Source organism: Colletes gigas, unplaced genomic scaffold, assembly GCF_013123115.1.
Source record: "Colletes gigas isolate AHSC1104 unplaced genomic scaffold, ASM1312311v1 Colletes_gigas_Sc00001, whole genome shotgun sequence".
NCBI classification, from domain to species: Eukaryota; Metazoa; Arthropoda; class Insecta; order Hymenoptera; family Colletidae; genus Colletes; species Colletes gigas.
This window is the reverse complement of record NW_025106630.1, coordinates 5,150,080-5,171,606: the sequence shown is the minus strand read 5'-3', so window position 1 is coordinate 5,171,606 and position 21,527 is coordinate 5,150,080. Positions and strand designations below refer to the sequence as shown.

The 21,527-nt window shown below is 43.5% G+C and overlaps 1 protein-coding gene across 1 annotated transcript in view; it reads right to left on the bottom strand.

Moving 5' to 3' along the window:
• The window catches only part of LOC122405506 (sestrin-1), a 214,972-nt gene extending 193,906 nt beyond the window's left edge, over nucleotides 1–21,066 (bottom strand). Inside the window, exon 1 of the mRNA XM_043410314.1 lies at nucleotides 20,954–21,066. The gene's annotated coding sequence lies outside the window, so the exon portion shown is untranslated. The remainder of the gene's footprint in view (nucleotides 1–20,953) is intronic.
• Between the last annotated feature and the right edge of the window lie 461 nt (nucleotides 21,067–21,527).

Sequence of the window (21,527 nt, the reverse complement as noted above, 5' to 3'; positions counted from 1 at the left end):
ATCAGGTGAATCGAGGAGAAACGACTAAACTCGAAAGATAATTTGAAGGACGCGCGAGTCGGTTTCGAAAATTTTTGTCAATCAGTTTCCAGCGAAGGGAACTTTTGCAGCGTTTCGCGACGGAACTAAAATAGTGGAAAAAGTTGGAAGCCCGACGCTTCCGACGCGACGCGAATACAACGGGGTTTTGATAAGTAACACGACTGAGTTTCTATCACCGACATTATAAACGCCATTTATCGGACATTATGTTTTTTTTCTCCGTAACCTTATGTATCGATGCTAAAAATATCAACGAAAATGGACGACGCGTCGAGGAGTTATTGGCATTTTAATAGCGATACTTTCATGGCATACTTTCCGCGTTTTCCCCGCGAGCCAAACAAGGAAGAGGAGGACGCGTCCAACGATAAAACAATGCAGTTAAAGCGAGAACTTTTACAATTTAAAATATTTAAAAATGCACAGCCACTGTAGTAAGGTTTTTACACATTTATCGAGTGAAACAGGCTACGAAAAGGAAACATGAAAATCACCCAACGCCCGAAGCGTTAATCCGAAGAATGGCGAAAGAGTCACGTCTATAACCACCCAGTCCTTTTACCGATCCTGAGCAGTCATCGTTGAAAGGATTTCGAATTGCCGCCTCATCCGAGGCGAACGGTTCTCGAAAGGGGAATAGGATATTATCCGTGCAGCCATAACGCGTGTAAAACAGGGCCGTATTATCGTCGGGCAAACTCTGTCGCAGATAAGCCTCGGGAAATATTTACCAACGAAACTTCCATACTCTTTATCAATGGAGGCGGAGAGCCGCGAGAGGACGCGGTTACACCATTGTTAGCCGACGAAAGATTATCGCGGTGATCCGTTCTTTGTTCGAAGTTGCCCGGTTTACGAAGCCCGCGAGTTAAAGCGGCACGAGAGTATAGATCCAAGATTAAAAAACAAACAAGCCACGCTGTTCAAAGACCGGTAGCCTCGCGGACAAGGAACCTGACCGCGATAACCGCCAGGAAGAAAGGATCCTCTTAACCCTTCCGTCAATAACCAAAATGCTCATGGGTGGAGGAGCCAGCGTCCCCTTTGGATTAATCGAATTATTTTTATAATACGCGTTGGCTCGCGTAATGTGAGAATTCCACCGTGATCTTTAACTTTGGATCGTTATCTTTCTGGAAGATAAATTGGTACCTTCGAGAGCTAATTTTGTTCCATCGATATGGAAATCTTTGAATATATTTTTTAAAAGCCAATAAATTCGAAGTACCTCACTTTGCAGGCCATTACGCTGTCGTATATCCGTTAAACGGTGATTTCACGCGACGCCGATAACAGCGCAGGAGAAGTCATCGGGAATAAAAGAACTCGCTAAGTGGAACGCGCGATCAGCAAGAATACGCGCGATCTTAATAATCGCCTGTGTTCACGGGTGGCAGAAACGTGCGCAGTTGCATCGCGAGTTCAGACAAGGCTTCGAGAAATTATACTGGGCGAGGCGGTAATGCCTGCCACTAGAGACGAATTAAGGTTCTTAAAACCCTTGGCTGAAAGAATGATCCAGGGGCTCTTTCATTCAGAAAGCAGGGGATATCGAAATTTATAGACCTTTTCAATATTTTTAAATCCTTACGGTCCAAGGTGCTTCAGTGTTTTATGACCCGTTAAAACTCCGTTTTATAACGACACTTAAAAATAGAGCTGTCTAAAAAAATAATTTAAAAAAAGAAGAATCTTTTATAAAAAAAATAAATCTTTTTTCCGAGGAACTTTGAAAAGAAGAAAAAATAGATGCTTGAAATAAAATTGTCTCGTGGAGATTTTGCTTTCAAGAAGTTCGAGTCTGAAGGCTGAGACGACTAAAAGGAAACGCCTAAATGTTCTCGATGCTTTCGATGATATGAAAATTCTGTCGAGGACAGAGTTGCGTAATGCCGATTCGAGAAACAGAAATTGACGGGGAATGTTTATTTATAGTCAGGTTCAGCACATTGCACAAATTTAGTACAGAAAATACTAAGATTGTTCCGGTGCCTTGCTCTTGATCGTGGAAACGTGAAAAATCATGCTGTTACAGGTCGTTGAATTCGTATTAAAATCTCGAGAAAACACGAAAGGGAATAATTCTGCTCTTAACAACACTTTTATATCTTGTAAAATATAAGGCACAGTTAGATATTCATCTTGTATGAACCGTTCATTGTGAAAGCGGTGTAAAACTATTTATCTTTAGATCAAAAAGAAAATCTTTTTCTGTTTCTTTGACTGCATCGTAAAGTGTAATAAACGTACACGTATATAAATTGGTTTTGGTATTAATAGCAATAATAAATGTAGCAGAAGATATACTGTATTAATTATACTTTTGACGTTTCGGCTTTGATGTAAGCCTCCTTCAGAAAAATAGATAACTTTTCTACAAATTAAATTAATGCATTTAATGTCTTGAGGTAACATATTTATGTACGCGTTAGGTAAATATCAAAGGAGGCAATTGATACTGTATACCATGATTTACGGACAAAATACCGTGTCGTTTCCATCTATAAATTCTGACCAGAATACTATATGATGTAATGTCTACACGACGTAAGCACTATTTTAGTTCCTATCGATATCTATCTATATTTCTCTCTTCCTGCCAAACATACTTAATTTTAAATGCTTCTGTTTAATATATTCTTTTCTTCTTTGTATTACCGGTTGTTTTCACTTTTACATTGAAGTCAAATGTCGAAAGTATCATTTATCTCCGCTTCGATGTACAAGTTTTTCCATTCGAAACGACTGGAAAATATTTTCAAACGATAATTGGCTCGCGTGCTTTGGCGATCGCTCATAACTGAATTTATTAAATGCTTGAAAATTAGACATTCCCTGGAAAAAATATGTTTTTCAATACGAACGGATTGACATCATTTTCATAATTATCGAATTTCAAAAGCGTGGACTCGCGCAATATTTACTTGAATTTCGAACTTCGTGTGTTAACAAATTAACTCGAGGCATTTTTATTTATTTTCGACGGTGCCGTCAATTCGAACGCGTCTGTTTTTACTTTTCATTCTCGTCGCTATAATCACCATTTTTAAACTAATCGTGATACATGGACGTTCCGTAGAGCTGCATGCCCATCGTGTCGTATTTTGCTAACGTTATGGGCCTAGAAACATGACACTGTTATTGTAGAAAGATAAGATCGTTCGCGTTCCAGGATTTATACGACTCTCATAATGAATGCAATTCTCATTCCGTTTAGCAACTGAACTTAAATCAACACGATTGTAAGAAAATGTTACCTCGTTAACACTGAAACTTCTTTACAGATAATATCATCGCGTTTTTATAAAATTGATCGCCGGAACTCCATTTTTCAAAACGATCTCACACTTTCACAATGAATTGTTCGCTACGACTCCTCGCGTTCGTACCCGGCCGTCTAAGGCACGACAAAACCAAGCCCAATTTTAAGATCAATCGATTCTAGACTGTTGGGGATTTTCGACTCAAGTTGGAACAGCTTTACCCTACTCCTTCACTGAATCCTTCCTATGATCTCCTATTCCTTTTATATCCCCTGTACCCACCATTTTTGCTAAAATTTCCTCCACGGATTAGAATTCCTAGTTTGCTCTGATTTTGACGAGCCCTATTGCGGAGGGTTTCGAACCGAACGGGTCAGGATCGAATCGAATTCGTAAGTTACTTAACCCCATCGCTAGTTGCAACATTCAGTACTACAATGTCGACAGAAGGAACGGCATCTGTTGGTCGCTAGGCATTCGAGACGAGAATAAGGCGCGCGAATCCGATTCGGACACCGCCAGGCATCCCAGCGCGTACGCGTTCGAGATAAATTCAGAAACCCGGCGAAACTACGTCATTTAATTATAGATAATTATTCGTGACAGCGTACTACCGTGTCCCGAGCCGGACCGGTTATATAATATCCGTAAATCGTGCCAGAACGGTCCGCGATCTTACGACTCGCGAGCATCACTGACCAGTAAGTGGGCGAATAGAATCGCGACACGTATGGCGGTGCTGGCGAACGTGCACCGGGACGTGGCTTTAGTCACGCACTCGACCGGAGTATCGGGACCGGCGTGGAATCCTTGCCTCGCACAGGAACACCTGGCTGTAAGCGTCACGGTTAATTTGCACTTTCTATGAATTTTAATCAGCCCCGCGAACAGAGGTGGATCCGGAGACAATAGCACGTACACACTCCTAGCGGTTATCGAGCCGCTCGTTCGACGAGCAACGACGCTCGACGATGCGTCTCCTGGTCAGAGGAGGCCACCGCGACACAGTAGTCCCTCGTTCGATGACGAAAATTCGGGACCCCCCAAACGACCGTTAGAAAGGAACTCGAATTCTGATCAAACGTTTTCTGATCAAAACATCACTTTTCAAACTAAAATTTGTTATATTTCTTAATCTGTAGATCCTCACTTTGGTCCACGAACGTTTATATAAATTCATAACCCCGAAATGTAGTTTTATGACGAATAAAATTGATGTTACCGTGTTTACTTAGTGATCGAACTATGCACGGCTGGTATTTGAATTCGACGAGTGTCTCGAGAAAAAAGGGTAGCAACGGTGACTCCGCGTCGTTTCGACGGGGAAAAAATCGAGTCGCCAAGCGAGGGAAATACTGTACTCACTCGAGATACCGGGTAACGCGTTACTCCTCTCCCGAGATAAGGCTGCCAGACTCCTGCGTCGCCCTTGACTGACTGCACCGACCGAACGGGCTTCCCGGAGAACATTACGCGGTTACTATTTCGTTTACCCGAAGAAGAGAGGGAAAGATCGTGGGAGAGAGCGAAAGGGACACACTTAACGATCGCGTGTGCTTAACTGATGATCGTTGCGGATAGTCGCTACTGTAAGGCCCGATAACCGGCTGCGAGATGATAAACGATAACCTCCGAGACTACGAAGCGCGTACGCGGCCGACTATAAGAGTCTTGAGAAAAAGAGAATTTTACCTCCACGGGCTTTCAGCTCGGCGCAATGTTTGATTACTCTTGAGCCAATAGGCTGTTTCGCAATTTTTTATTACAAGATCATTATTTTTGGATCTCGTGTACCTTGGTAGGGTGTGAAGAGACTAAAATATAATTGAAGGGATCCTTGGGATACCCGGGTACCCAGTTATCGAACACCGAAGGAAAAGTTGGTCACTGACAAAGGTTAATAGGAGGTGTTGAGGGTACTAAGGGCAAACTCAACAAAGATATCAGAAACACTTTTCACAAGGGACGAACTCTTCAAAAATAGAAACAGTTACGGCTATCCTCGACGCCTCGATACGTAAAATCCAACTTGCCCAGCGATCTAATAAAACGTTCCACTTTGGTAAACACTGTTTTAAGCGAATGCCAAGGAAGTTATGCAACAACGGTGTCAGCTTTTTTCGGAGCCGGCGGAACAATGTCGCTGAAAAACGAAAACGGTCCCCGCTGGAGGTGGACACGCGCGGCGTTACATGCGGATCACCTATATACACGTTGCACGTGCAACGGTGCATGGTGCAACCCGCGTACATGCGGGCGTGCAAGCGTGCATATCAATTCCGCGCGGAGGAGTCGCCAAGATCTCATGTAAATCATCGAGACAAGATGGCTCCTCCCTATTTGCTTGGCGCAATGTGCACGCAACGGCGTGCGGCACACGGTAATGCTCGAAGCATGTTTGAAAAGCGCAAACGTGGCACCGGGGGCGAGGTACACATAGGAACAGAGAGAGAGAGAGAGACGGTTAAACGTGCGTGCGTGTATGCCAAACGTTACACGCGCGAATAGTGCGTTTCGTTGTATGTATAATGCGCCCGCGGTGCTCGTAGCGGCGATGCACTTGCAACGGACGAACGAACCGTGGTATACCTCGTCGTGAGTCATGACGAACAACTGCTTATCGTGGAATCGTAAATAACGAGAGAGACAGAGGGAGAAAAGAAAGAGAGAGGGATACCGGTTACGCTCAGCTAGGCGAGCTCCTGCGCGGTGAAAATTCATTTTTCTTCTTTCCAAGCCGAGAAACAGATACGTCCGGTCGCTTCCTTGACATTATTTTTCTCGGCACGCCGGCACACACGCCGTGGGAACCGGCTGAAAGCGGCGGCAAAAAGCGGAGAAATGGAATTGATATTCACGCCCCGGAGGAAATCGTCAAACATTGCACAGATTTCGAAATCAACGGCCTCGCCTAGGACGTCTTCGAACGCCACTGACTTACGCTCGTTACGGAAATATATTCCATAAATTTTAGGTATTCGATTTAGACGATTTAATCGTACGTCGAGGGTTTAAAGGAGCACTGTTTTACCTGGAGAGATTCCCATTGGAAGTCCAGCCAACGTACAGAGAATTTCACTCGCCGGGAAGAGTCACGGAACACCGCGGTTCGATCGCGGCTAATTCGTAATCAACCCGTTGAATTACCGAGGGTCCCGGATCACCGTCATCTTCTAACGACCCTGTCCGCCCGATCCACGACGAGACACAGCGGCCGAAATCGCAGCCGACTTTTAATTACGCGTCGATTTCGTCCCTCCTCGTTTTTTTTCGTTCGGTCTCGCGACGTTAAGTAACTAACGATCCTACGAGAGGGCCGGGCAGCCTCGCTGATAGAGGATCAGACCGCACCCGGAGCCACCCCTGGGCTAAACTTCGCCCAGACTCCTCGAGACACCCCTTTTTCGCCTAGCCAAGTCAAATCGACCGAACGTGCTCATCGGCCCCTGTAATCGAGACACGAAATCTTCCTGTCCCCGCAGGTAAAATGTGCGTCGCGGGGGCAGACAACCGTTAGCAGGGGAATTTTCGAATATCGGCCTTTATTCGGGTGGTCGCGTCGCTCGCCGGAGATTAGCCCTGATCTGATCGCGCTCGCGTCGAAGCACGCGAGCTACACGGCTCACGGATTTAGAACCGACAGCGGAAAGAGAGAGACACCGGTTTCCATAGATAACTACAACGAAACGATGCAAAACGACGAAGGAAGGAACGAGCTAAAAGTGCAAATAAGTTAACCGCCAACGGTCGCCTATGGTCGCTTCTCCGCGGATCCGAGAGACGTATTTGCGGACTCCACCTTAAACCGAGCCACATGGCTGTACGCGTGTACTTTCTAATTCTACACCGTGTCCCGTTCCAAACGAAACGTCTAATCGTCTTGTTCAAACGGTTCGAATATCTTTTTAATCGGAGTTGTTCGAAGCACCTTTTATAATTTGCATCTTAGAATTCTGGGATGCTCAACATGCGTGCCATTATTTTGATTCTCGATTCACACAAATTTTTTCAACGCGTTCGTTACATTTTCCTGGTTAAAACGAGACCAAACACGACATATTTATTCAACAAATGCATAGTTATGGCTCGTAATATCCCAGAATTCTATTATTGGATCACACGTGGCTCACTATTAGTTCCAATAATCGAGGTTTTACTGTATACCATTATAGTTGTAAGCGAAACCGTGACCCAGATTAGTTCCTGTAACAGTGGAATAGAATTCTCCAATCCGCTGGAAAACACTATAAATTTCGTACATAAATGTAATGTTCTGGTTTAAGTGTACATAGTAGCATTAAGTAGAAAGTAAGCCTAATCGCGTTGTTCAATTTTTTGTGCCGCACAGCGACTTTCATTTTTCTGAGCGTAGACCAAGTGTTTCTCAGGAACACACTAAACACACACAATACGATACGTGGAATAAAACAATGGATGGGTACGTTCCTGATCTAAACAAAAGTTTTAAATAAGTAAAGCCTCGATGGGACAAGTCAAACACCTATGTTGGAGAAGCCTGCTCGAACCATTGGGGCTCGTATAAATTTCGTTGCAGCGAACAAAAAAAATTATATCATCGAAAGATCGCCACACATGGAGGATTCAACTTTTCCCGCTATAAATTTGTTGTTTCTTCGCCTAGAAACGAGCTGCAACTTGTCCTACTTTCTATAATCACCCTGTATATATTCCAATAAATTCATATACTTTTATCCTGCTCTGTTTGTTGCTCTTATTACCAATTAAGTATATTCCGCCACACCGTTCTTGGAGGAACAAAATAAATTAGAATTCTTAACAAAGTGAAACATACGTAATTAGAATTACAGCTACAGAATCTCTTGCAACAGATCAACTTGTCAAATTGTCGTTCTATCATTTTGTATTATTAAAAGTAGAGCAAAGTTAAGCAAAATTGCATTCGAATACTAGATAACCAATAAACCCAACATACTATCTACAATTTCTCTGGATTCTTTATGATCTCTTAATGTAGTTTATTTAAAATTTCGAGAGAAATTTTTTATCTGGATTAGAATTTTGTCAGTCTCTGAACTAGAGGCGATAGGAAGGTTGTTTCGCGCGGAACACCCAGTATAGTATCTTCCCGCCATCAGCTGTGCTCGTTGGCTGACCGAGAAACTCGCGGGGACAGAAAACAAGGCGGAGGGAGTCGAAGAAAATGCGGTTCGCGGATACCGGTAGAATCATTAAAAACCATGACACGCGTTGCGTGCACGATCTTCGTTATCGCAAAACGGACAAATCGAAACGCGATGTCACTCGGGTCGTTATCTCGCGGAAAAGTATTTAAACGTCGTATTCGTCATCGGTGCACAGAGGAGATAAAAAGCCGCGAGGAGAATCGAGATAAAGGAGTTTCCTCGTGTTTCGTATCGAGAAATAAATAATATTTGCAATTTTTTTTAGGAGAAATAGAATAAAGGACCCAACCACCCAGTCACTGTTATCCTAAACTGTTTTATTGAACCCTTTTCCTGAGGACTTCCGGCCCATTTGGACCCTATGCAAAAACAAGAAGCAAACTTTAAATCTTTGGGCGGGTTGTTTATCATTATCTAGTATAAAAAAAAGCATTCCTCTCGAATCCTCTGAGCTATAAGAAGAATATAGAGACAATTCCTGAATGTGTTCCTAATATCGTAAAGAGAAATACAGAGGTGGAGGACACGTGTCACCCACGCGGCTATCGAAGTGTTAACGTAACCGCCCATCGTTCCGATAATTCTAGGGTTAATGTTCCGTGTGTTTCGAAACTGAAAAAGAAGTTTCGAAAAGAAAGTCGAGCCGCACCGTTGCGGATAACGTCGCGAAAGCGTAGGACGCGTCACCCGGTAGAAAATACAGTGAGCGGTATGTTTGCGAGAAGGATGATAGATACGCACGGCACAAGCGTAGAATGCAACATAGCAACTGGCACTGTTGTGCGCTGGTCGTGCATCAGCCTCGTAGTTCACCGGCTACGCCTGCAGCCCCCGAACGCCGCACGAACATCCGATGCACTTTCCTATTTTGCACCGAGTGGCAACCGCATGATTTCGATAACGGTACGCGCAATCATTCCCTCAACATTGTTGTCCACCCAGGGCGAACCGCCGCACGTACAGACAAATCGAACACTTTGCTCGGCGAACATTTCGTGAACCAGTTCTTTTTCTTCCTCCGAGCGTTCTTAGCTCGGTAACTTGGGCTCTCTTTTCCCACTCACGCTATCGTAAAACTTTTACCCAGGTTCTTCGTAGACCGATATTACATAGCATCGAATACCGAAATAAATGATTTCTCAACGCGTGATAAAAAATTCGTCGGGAAAGAGTGTTCCCCTAGTCTCTAGAATCGTCCGGTACAATATTTTTTTCGCAGGGCAAATTAATTTTCGCGACGATATCGCTGGGTACGCTGTTGCGTGACAGACTGTATCGTGCTCGTCGAGATTGCGACGGCTGAAAAAGGCCCAAGCACCGCCAAGTACGGGGAAAGTTTGCCAAACGCGCCGGAGTTTCGTTCGCAATAGAGAGACCGAGAGGAGGTCAGTTTGGTACGGGCGAAGGGTCAGCTAACGGCTGTATAAAAAACGTAGATCGATTCGCGCTTTCGAGGAGAACAGGTTTTTCGCGGTTCGCCGTTTGCTTCGCTCGTATAACACCGCTCTCGTTCCGCGCATAATACTCGCGTAGAAACCCGCGGTGCACCTATCCCCGCGGCGGAGCCGTGAGAAAGGACACGGAAGATCGACGATCGCTTGTAAACATCGGGAAGAGTCGCAGAAATTTTCGCACGACCCTGATATTTTACGACCAGCGTGCAACAGCCATACTTCACCGCGCCCATGTATTACAGGGAGAACGAAAGAACGGTACCCGGGTCAACCCTTCAGTCCCAGAGACTTTTAACCCTTCGAGTGTGATGCCCGGATACAATGGAATTTAGAAATCTTTGCTTTCGATCGATAGTTTCTACAGTGAATACTCGGGACTGGCTCAATACCGGAAAATCAAATATACCGGATAATTGAACTATATCTACATATGAAGTGATAAAGGCGAGCAGGCCTTACATTCAATATATTTTCTCGGCCCAAGAGAAACTGAGAGAAAAAATAAAATTACAGAAACATTTCTGGCCACACATTATATTTTCGGTAATGAATTTTTTTCTCGAAAATGCTTAGGAATTCGAGGGTATGTCTATTCATAAAAAAATCATTGAAATCGACCCCCGCAACTAAAAATAATTTTTCCAGAACGATTTGAAATTTTTTTTTCGCCTAAAAATTTAGGCATCTCCGGAATTTTTTTCTCGAAAGTGAGTAGGATTTCGGAGGTATGTGTATTGACCAAAAATGATTGTAATTTACCCCCGCAAACGAAAATAATTTTTCCAGAACGATTTGAAATTTTTTTTTTCGCCTAAAAATTTAGGCACCTCCTGAATTTTTTTCTCGAAAGTGAGTAGGATTTCGGAGGTATGTGTATCGACCAAAAGTGATTGTAATCGACCTCCGCAAACGAAAATAATTTTTTTAGAACGATTTGAATTTTTTTTTTTCGCCTCAAAATTTAGGCACTTCATGAATTTTTTTCTCGAAAATGAGTAGGATTTCGAAGGTATGTCTATTCATACAAAATGATTGTAATCGACCCCTGCAACTAAAAATAATTTTTCCAGAACGATTTGAAATTTTTTTTTCGCCTAAAAATTTAGGCACCTCCGGAATTTTTTTCTCGAAAGTGAGTAGGATTTCGGAGGTATGTGTATTGACCAAAAATGATTGTAATTTACCCCCGCAAACGAAAATAATTTTTCCAGAACGATTTGAAATTTTTTTTTTCGCCTAAAAATTTAGGCACCTCCTGAATTATTTCTCGAAAATGAGTAGGATTTCGGAGGTATGTGTATCGACCAAAAGTGATTGTAATCGACCTCCGCAAACGAAAATAATTATTTTAGAACGATTTGAATTTTTTTTTTTCGCCTCAAAATTTAGGCACTTCATGAATTTTTTTCTCGAAAATGAGTAGGATTTCGAAGGTATGTCTATTCATACAAAATGATTGTAATCGACCCCTGCAACTAAAAATAATTTTTCCAGAACGATTTGAAATTTTTTTTTCGCCTAAAAATTTAGGCACCTCCGGAATTTTTTTCTCGAAAGTGAGTAGGATTTCGGAGGTATGTGTATTGACCAAAAATGATTGTAATTTACCCCCGCAAACGAAAATAATTTTTCCAGAACGATTTGAAATTTTTTTTTTCGCCTAAAAATTTAGGCACCTCCTGAATTTTTTTCTCGAAAGTGAGTAGGATTTCGGAGGTATGTGTATCGACCAAAAGTGATTGTAATCGACCCCTGCAACTAAAAATAATTTTTTTAGAATGATTTGGAAAATTATCGTATAGATGTGGCTAGCGTGTCTGTTCATTAGTCGCTGTTTCCACTTACACCGCTAAAAGAGTAAAATAATCTTTGAACCGTACGTACTACAGCGAACTCAATTTCGTTGCCTCTCTATTATGTTTGCATTATATTGTTGAACAAATCGTGTTTGCAAATAGGTTTTTCTGTCTGCTAAATAAATCGGTTCCGCGAGCACTGTGGGAGCCAACGGTGTTCGGAACCTGTACCGCGATGCGCGTAATACGGGCAAAAAGCGCAAGTGGGAAGAACCGACCGAGTTGGGCGAAGTGTAACTACGTTAAGGGCTTAGGAGGAACTTCAAACAGCAGCATTTCTGGCCTGTCGCGAGCACGAACAGGGTAACAAGCTCTGTTCCAAGTTCCCGGGCTAAACGTCGCGGTAAGATTGCTCGAATCTCGCGAAAACTGCTATACACAAGTTCGCGACACTTGCCTCGCGCTGGGGTAATCAGAGACTCGCATATTCGTGCTCGTTTTCGTGTTCGTGTTCGTGTTCGTGTTCGTGTTCGTGTTCGTATTCGTGTTCGTGTTCGTGTTCGTGTTCGTGTTCGCGTTCGTGTAGGTACGGTCAACGATCTCGACGATCATAAATTGTCACGGGCCTGGTATCTCTGATATACTCGTCGCTGAATATTCCTAAACCTCGATCATTGTCTCACATTATTCAGTTTCCTCGATGCCTACGATCCATTCCGTCGACTCTGGAAACCCACTAGGCAGTATTCTTGGACCAACGTCATAGTCAACGCTGGATCTAACAAACTAGTCGCAATAACACGTTTTTAAAATTTTCACAAACTATTTCATCTTGGTTTTAACAGATACCCTTTTAAAACGAAAGAAGTCGGAAGAGTCTGCCGATTGCTACGAAGTTTCTCGCGGCTGATCTACGATAGATTCAATTTAGCTAAATCCCGAGGTTCGAGTATCGCGCGCGAACGAAAGAACGAGAGGAGGGAGGACAGAGATATTGCACTAGCCGCGCAATCTCTTCATCTAAATGAACCCGTGGCACGAAAATTACCCATTGTAACGGAGGCTATTTTTCTTGCACTTCAAAACCCGGCGTATAATGGAAAGAAATTCGCACGAGCGATGGGGGGAACTCTCCTACGCGATCGCGCGTTGCATACCGTCTACGTGTATCGCGAATAGAAGAAAAAAGGGAAAGAAACAAACAAAATAAACAGTCGAGAAAAAAAATACAACGAGCAATTGTACATCGGTCGCGCAAAGAGAGGCCCGGCATCGCATATACGAGGAATTAAACAATCGACCGATTGTTATCGGGCGTGACGTCTAATAAATATGCAACGGGAATGCACCTACCCAGCGGCCAGCGGAACAAAAACATCGGAGGGTACCCCGGAAATTGTTTAATGGCACCGGTAGCACGGACATGCCGACAGGCTCCGAAAATTTCTACCTCGCGAGCACGCGATTCAAAAGGCGAGTCCAATTTCAGCGCAAACAATGACGTTAACGTTTATTGCGTTCCCCGTGTCTCGTTCGCGGCCCCCATCGATCGACCGTAATCATAAACTCATTAAAAACGAAAAAAAAATAACGTCAATGTCAAGGCTCGCCCGCCATACGCGTTTTATTTTCTGGAACGCAGGGCATTTCAATTGCGAAATATTTTGGACGAAACGATGTTCCAACCTCTCCAATACAATTTTCTATCAACGCTTTGCAATCCGAGAGTATTTATTAATATGAACGATTAAATTTTGCGATGTGATTTCGAAAAATAAAAAGATATTCTTCCTTCCACAAACGTGTGTATTTATATCTATAATTTAAATTTTATTTATATATTTTCTAAATTCAGTTTGTGCAATCACAAATGAAACTTCAATCGAGCGTACGTATTATGTTTGCAAAGGGTTAAAAATCTAGAAAGCCACTTCTAGTAATAACACTTCCAGTATTTTATTTGTTGAACGTTACGAATACGAGTAAAGGGGGAAAATAATTTGATTATCCGACCCAAGGTCCGATCAAGCCCCCCTCCGAACAAGGGCCCGCTGTAATTCGTATCAACGCGCTCTCAGCGTAGGGGGGAGTGAAAAGAAAAATATGGACACGGAACGTTTGCTCGGAAACGCGAAACAGCGAATCCGCCTTTTGCGAACGAAGCACAACGGAACGGTTTTCACGTTCAAAGACGCGAGACCGATCGTCCGTTCGATCGGAACGAAATTTCCAAGGGTTGGCGAGAATCGGAAACGAGCGCTCGGGGCTTCCGGCTAGCGAAAAATAGTCTTGCCTGGCGTGTCTCGGTAACTCGAACGAAACCAATTCGCCCGGGACGGGCTTTAATCGTGTTTCAAGCGAGAATAAACGACCCAACCTCGACGATCCTCTCGCGTGCACCGTCAAGTACTACGCGCGACGCGATCAAGTTCAACGACCGTAAATTTTATTTACGAAAATCCGAACAGCCTTGAAGCCCGACCCGGGACCAAGTGGGCACTGCTCGACGCGACTTTTAGGGGGTTTTTACCTTTGAAATCCGACAAAAACAGGATCGCTGTGAGTTTTTTCTCGTAAACGGCGAAGTCGGTCAAACCAAAATGTCGCCCATTTCTGGAGTTATTAAGAATACAATATCTCGTATCTCGTTACACGAAGTTTCGGTTTTACAATTAAATACGTTGTTACGGACTGGGGGCTGAACAAAGCCGTGGATCGTTAATGATTTGTTAGTAGCAGGAAATTAGGGTGAGTGGACGAATCGATGTATGGGCCAACACCGGGGGCCGCTAGGCGGACTTTGGTTTGTTGTGGACGAACCGATATATGGCTAATACCGGAAGCCACCAGGAGAATTTAGGTTTGTCGTGGGCAAACTGATGTTTGGCCAACACCGGTTACCAGTGGGATAGGATGGTCGGTGAACAACTTCATGAAACTTTATAATTATGTACCACTTATAAATATTGGAACACATTGTTAAACTTTGGAATGTTTATTTAATTGTTCACGAAGACATTGGTTAGAAACGAGTTTAAATCGTGCTCCTTGATGGTATCGAACCTCTTGTGTCGCGAAGAGTTATAGCGAGTATCGATCCGTTATGAGGATCATATAATAGAACCGCGGCGATTTGCTTAAGCAAACTAAACGTATTGATACTCGAGTCACGATTTAACGAAAAGAAATATACGCTCTATCGATCACAAGTTTAACACTCGTGTTTCAAGATTATGTACTCCACGGTAAACCAAACACGGAGCGTTTCATAACACGGTCTCAACTTTTTAACGATAAGGAACAAAGCTTGTAAGTTAGATACAAATATCACCATCCGTGTTGCGGTCATCTTAAACTTCGAAACTATAATTTCTATAATATCAAAAATAGTTGAGGTTTGAGAAACCCTGAGACCGCCGTAATTTCGATAATTTCGAAGATGACGGCAAAGCTGTTGATCGGGAACTCAAACGAATAATAAACGTCTTATTCCGCGTCGAATGTTTTTCAAATTTTTTTTTATCGATCGCTCATTTGCACACGAGTCCCGTCGCTTTATTTTCATCGAAGGCGACCATTACGCGCGGACGTTGAATAAAATCTGCTTGGATAGAAGAAAAAAAAGGATGCAAAAACCCATGAAACGAGCTGACGTAACAGCGAGGAAGGCGGTAAATCAAACTCATGGCTACGCGCATTCGATATCGACTCCCAACTTTGTCGACTGTGGGAGTCACCTCGAGCGGGATAGTGATAATTTCTATAAATAAAGGTGAATGTTAAACGACGCCTCGGTTTGAGAAACACTGAGGTTACTACGGCCGCTCGCAGACAGCGAGGCGCACAGCACCAGGCGTTCGCGCAATAGTGTGTCATTCGAGATTGAATAATCGCGTTTCGAAAAGCGCAATCGATATCGCGCCGTGTGTCCACGAGCTGGATAACCGATAACGCGCTCGATACCGGCCTCTCAGAAAACGTGCTCGTCGCTGGTCGTGTTCGTAATTTCGTATTCGATGCTTGATAATCGATCGACGCAGGTCAACCCCCGCAAACGCAAAATGTCGACTCGAAAAATGCAAAAATTACGAGCAAACGTTTCTTATCGCAATAGAGTCTCGATTATACGGAAGGATCGGTCCAGATCATTTTGTTTTCATTAACCATTGATCATCGGTGATCGTGCGATAGTGTGGATAATAAACGCAAATAACTGTGGAAATAGTTTTCTAATATCACGTTATCGGATAAAGATGATTAAATTTAGAAAATAATTTAAAGTTAAAATTGCAAAAGGGTCCTTTGACGCCTTTGATAGAAATAGTGTTAATAGAGAAAATGTCTCCAAGCTGGTCGGACGGTTACAACGAGCTGAATCGGCCACCGTGAAATATGTTCCTCGATAACAAATAGAATCTTTCAAACCTTATAGGGTACCTTGCGCGCAAACTATCGAATTTCCATAAAACAATCCGTTTTCCGTCCACCAAGGGGTGAAGTCAAACTTAGGGTCGATACCTACCCTCCACAGAATGAAGATAAAAATAAACGCTGCGATCGGCAAAAACTTTCTACTCGCGAGTAGTCCACCTCGACCGTAGAACGCGATCGTCTTTCTCGAACGAGCGTGTCGCCCCGAATCAACGTTCTCCCCAGAAATAATTCGATCGAAACTATATAACAAAGAAATCTACAGTATTCTATGGTGTAAATATTTTAGTTTTGTTAAAGTTTGTCGAAATAAATCGATATATTGGCTCGAATCGTAACGTTACCAAGAAAAACCAGACCACGTACGTGTTTCCCCGGATTGTTGCCCGTAAAGGACGGTCGTGGAAATTACGAAAAGGATTTATGGGTCAACCTAATATAATCCCCCGGGGCAGTGAAGAATATAAAAATTCAGAAGAAACTGCACGAACAGAGGTCTGGGTCAGACGAGTATCGGAATGACAAACGTTCCTTCGTTTTTCTGTCTCCTCAGCTGAAATCACGCTCGTTTCACACGGCCGCGCGTCGACGAATAATTCTTTCTGTCCCCGTTCGAATTTAGAAACCGAATTTTCCGCGACATTTTTGCTCGAACGCGAAACGGGCGAGCACGATCGGGTAAAAAGCCTGTTCGCGATAAACGTGCAAGCTTCGGTGGTAGTTACATTACAGCACGCCGATTATCGTCGCAATGTTCCACCGAGCCTAGGCTTCGTCGCGTGGTACAACGTTTGCAATTAACCGGCTCGTTGTTGACTTGGTTTTAAACGGTATCCTTCGCGCGAGAATTTTATTACGACAGAGAGCAAGGATTCAACGATAACAAAAAAAAAAAAAAAGAAAAAAGGAACGTTAGTAGGAATAGTAGCAGCGCTGGCTCTCTTATTTCGTTAGCCAATCGAGCACAAATAAGAAATAACGAAGCGGAGTCTGAAGCCAGGTGACTCACACCGGGCTTGCCAGCACGCGAGCCCCGATTGCTTTTAAATACATACATAGCGATGCATATTACGTGCAATGTCGAACATTACGCATTATCGCGGAACGATTCTTAGAACACGATTAGTCGTAAAGTCATAATAAGTCATGAAAAAAGAAACATTGCAAAGCAATCAAACTTCTTAAAATATTTCAAAAAAAATACACCGTGTCTTGTTATTTTTATTTCGTTCGAAACACGTTCCTTCTCGAGTGTCTGTGTGTTTCGGTGAAACGTCTCTTGAGATACTCGTCACGTAGATTTAAATGTCTGAAATGTTCTCCTAACGACTTCCTTTCATAGTTCTTTGGCTTTGTTTCCGGGCTGGTAATGAAAATATCACGTCCCAGTCGCCAGTAATAATCGATTTGAAGAAGCATTTGCAATGATCGACTCGCTCCAATTTCTGGTCATCGCGTCAAGATCCGTGGACGCAGAAATTTTACGTAATTTTAAATATTCGGTTGAGACGAGACGAATTAATTTGATAATCTCGGCTAATTTTCCAATAATCGCAAGACCTTGACCGAATTTTTATTGATTCGCGTTCTTGGGCAACCTTGACGACTATCATCTTTAACGGCTCCCCAATCGATTTCTTTAATTACTTCAATCAATTCAAATTATGTATCAAGTACGTTTCCAGAGATTTATAGGTAGCAATTACATTTTGTTTGCATAAAAGGTACAACGAATGAAAGTATGTATTTGATCAGTTTCGCGAGCAGCTGTATGCTCAGCTTAAAACATATTTACATTATTGTTTCGTTATCAAATACGAGGATGTTTATTTTTTTCTGATTATACTCGAACGAGAGATAAAATTCTATTAGGTTCGACACTGTACGAGAGTGAGCTATAAGGCTTGCTATAGCTTCGGCGGTCAAACGCCGAGTTTTCTAACTACGCTAACTTGCGTACAACTTTTCGTTTCATTATAGATCCCGTTACCGTTCACTTTATGTAAAATTTCCCTTGTCACCTCAAGTAATTCATCGCAACTAGTGGCGTAAAGTATCACAAAGAAATTTGCCTTAATCGTACATGTTCTGGTGCGATCTCAGGGACCATTTTGAAAACCGAATTATAGAAATAATAAAATACTAGCAAAATGTAAATTTAATAAAACACGAGCGTACGATATGTGTACTGTAAACCATCGATGTAAGAAAATGTGAAATATAGCGAGAGATATTGGAATTTATATATTAAATTCCATAAAAATATATTACAATTAATTGCTATAGTCGTCAGGTAGTTATTATGCATGAAACGCGTCCGACGTTTAAATGGTAACGTTATCTCACTCGTCCTCGCTGTTTCCTACTCGTACTGACTGTTCCCTACTTATTATATCTATTTCTCACTTCCCCTCACAGTTTCCTACTTGCTCGGACTCTTTCTCGCTTGCTCTTACAATTTCTAACTATTCCATTATATGCATAGCCTCGGAAGCCTCGTTTCTAAGAGAAGATAAGGGCAATCAAATTTCGTATACCTCCCTCTCATTATATCGCAATCGGTTTCGAACGAAATTGCAATACAGTCGAATATGTATTTATATACATATACTCTACGTATCCCTAAAGTTTCAGAATTTTCTGAATTTCCAGGCTGGGGATCTTCCCTTGTTAGGAAGATACTAAAAGGAACAGCTCGTTAAAGTGAACCGAGTTCTAAGAATATGAGAAAGAGAGAAGAGTATGATCCCTGCTACAGCGTTAGAGTTCAAGGTCGAAAGGGGGGTGAAATTTAATATTTGTCACCTAACATGGAACATTTCTAACGTTTTCAACTACTCTCGAGTATACCCATTTCCTGAAGTGTGTTATTCACGAACCTAACGATGTATGAAATTAAAATAAATTGTGTGGATAAAATAGTTTCCAGATGCACGTTCGTTTCCCTGCATTTCCACTCCGTGCACCAAAATGCTCGTCAGCGAAGGGTTAAATCGGGGGAGCATGCAGGCCACGCAATTGGTCCTCCTCTGGCAATCCACCGATTGGTGTAATTGTTATTAAGGGAACCAACAACCGAGCTCTATCCATATGTAAAATTGCCGAACTTCATGACCCGTTTCCTCCCAAGCCACCGAAGCGATTTCGATTAAATTTTTACCGAGTACTCTGGTAATGATGCTAAATATATTAAATGGATACAGTTCGGTTCAGAAAAAAAGTTACACGATGCTATGATAAAATTTCCTTCGAATTGTAAAGTCAATTGCGATAGAGAGGCCTCTTGGCCACTGGTTAATTCAGTCGTGAAATGGTTAACGTTAAATTACCGGATTTGGATCGAGATGATGGTTCACGCAAACGACATCGCCCGACGATCCGCGGGTCGATGTTGGCACCCTCGAAATCGCGCGCGTTGCACTCCCGTGTCACCTTGAAACAGTACCGTCCCGTAGCGCGGGTTGAACGTGCCGAGGAGACGCACAAAGAAACGGTACGGGGAACTGGTTCGACGAAGTCGAGCGAGCGTTCTCGGGCGCGAGCGACGTGCACCACGAACAATACGATTTTCTAGGAGGAAACGGTGCAGAAGAAGGCGGAGGCGGAGAAGGAGAAGCGGGAGGGGAAGGAGAGGAGAAGAAGACGACAGGATGGCCCGCGGAGCACGTGAAAGGCGATTTAAAGGGAAAAAGAAGGAGGTGGCCTTTAAAAGGAAGGAACATGGCGAACCGGTCGCAGCCTCCATTCGTCAGCTGGGTGCTCAACTGCAGCCGGGCGCGGTGACCTCGAACGAAGCTTCACGGAAAACCGAGTCAATTTGCAAGCAATAACGGTGTCACGCCGCCGTACGCGTCGTTTTCATCGGTGATTTAACGCGCTTTCGTGCCGCGCGCGCGACCGCGTAACGCACACGCACACATTTCCACGGATTTTTAAATGCCACCGATACACGAGGTTTCCTCCGACCCGGCGACACTGGAAACGCGGTCATCGGTCGCCTTACAGGTGATCGAAAGTACACCCCGGCCGACTGACAGTTCAACGACATTCGCCTTTACCACTGCACGAGATACAATACGCTTTCTTTCGCCGCGGCGCGTACGCTTCGTATCGATATCGATCGCTATTCGATCCGTTGAATTTAGAATTCAAGGTAATCAAAATAATCCCCGGGCTCGTTCGAGCGACTCGTGTCGCCGAGTCGGTCGTGCGACGATCGATTCGCGTCTGTTTACCGAAATCTCATTCACTGACTTTCAAAGTTCACGGTACGGTCGTGCAAAAAAGACGACGGGTGACCGTAGGTGAATTACACCGACATATCGGAGCGACGAATTGCTCGCAGATGTTCGTGTTGTAGTTTTTCGTGACACGAACGTCGACCCGCGGAACTTTCGATGAACTGACAATCGGTATACCGCGAACACGACCGCTCGAAAGATCGAGACAAATGAGAGACACTCGCGGAATGTCACAATTAAGGCGAAAGAGGTTACACCAAAGAATAGAATCTTCGTTCGGTATCGTAAAAAAACAGCAACGTATTTGCTCGTAATATTGCACAAAAAATCATTCTCGATCGTCGAAGGGAACAATTCGAGCGACGACGAAGAACGAAGAAAAGAGACGAGAGTTTTTGAAAGAAGCACCGTAAACCGGTCGGTGCGTTCGTTCATCAGCTGAGAGGCCAGCTGAACCCAGCGGCCGCTGTAACCTCAACCTTTCTAATAGGCCGTGTTTCGTGAAAAACGATTAATTCACTATGTGCGTAGACCCTATCGACAGAGATAATGCTGAAATACCTTTGCGTAGAGGTTTCATCCACGGGCGAACGAAGGAACGCGCGAAAACACTGGCTTTTCGGAGATAAAACTTTTTGAAAGCCCACTCACAATGGAATCTTCCAGTAGACTGGCCGAGCCGGCAAGCTGTTCCCTCTTGCGTGCACACCCACCGTTTCGCGCACTGTCTTGTATTTTACACGGCCAAATCCTTACTCCGTGAACCGTCTCGATTTTCGAAACGGCAGAACGCTTCGTAACGAAGTTCAACCGTCGTTTCGTTAGGTTACAAAACACTTATTTGCAGCAGAAACGCGGCGGTGCGCATACCGCTGACAGTTCCCGAGCTGTCACTTTTCGACGACCGCGTACGTGCCGCCATCTTATGCCGTTACCGCGAAACACCGCTCGATTTGAAAGAACCGCGCTCAGACCACCTAGCAACAAGATCAATAGACTAAGTTACGGCAAGTCGAGCAGTAGCTGATGTATCCTATAGCGTTCCTATTAATTATTTAATAAAAGGTAAGTCTACGAACACGAATGTTTCTTTTTTCCCCGTTTCGTGCGTTCTTGCGAAGCACCAATTCCATTG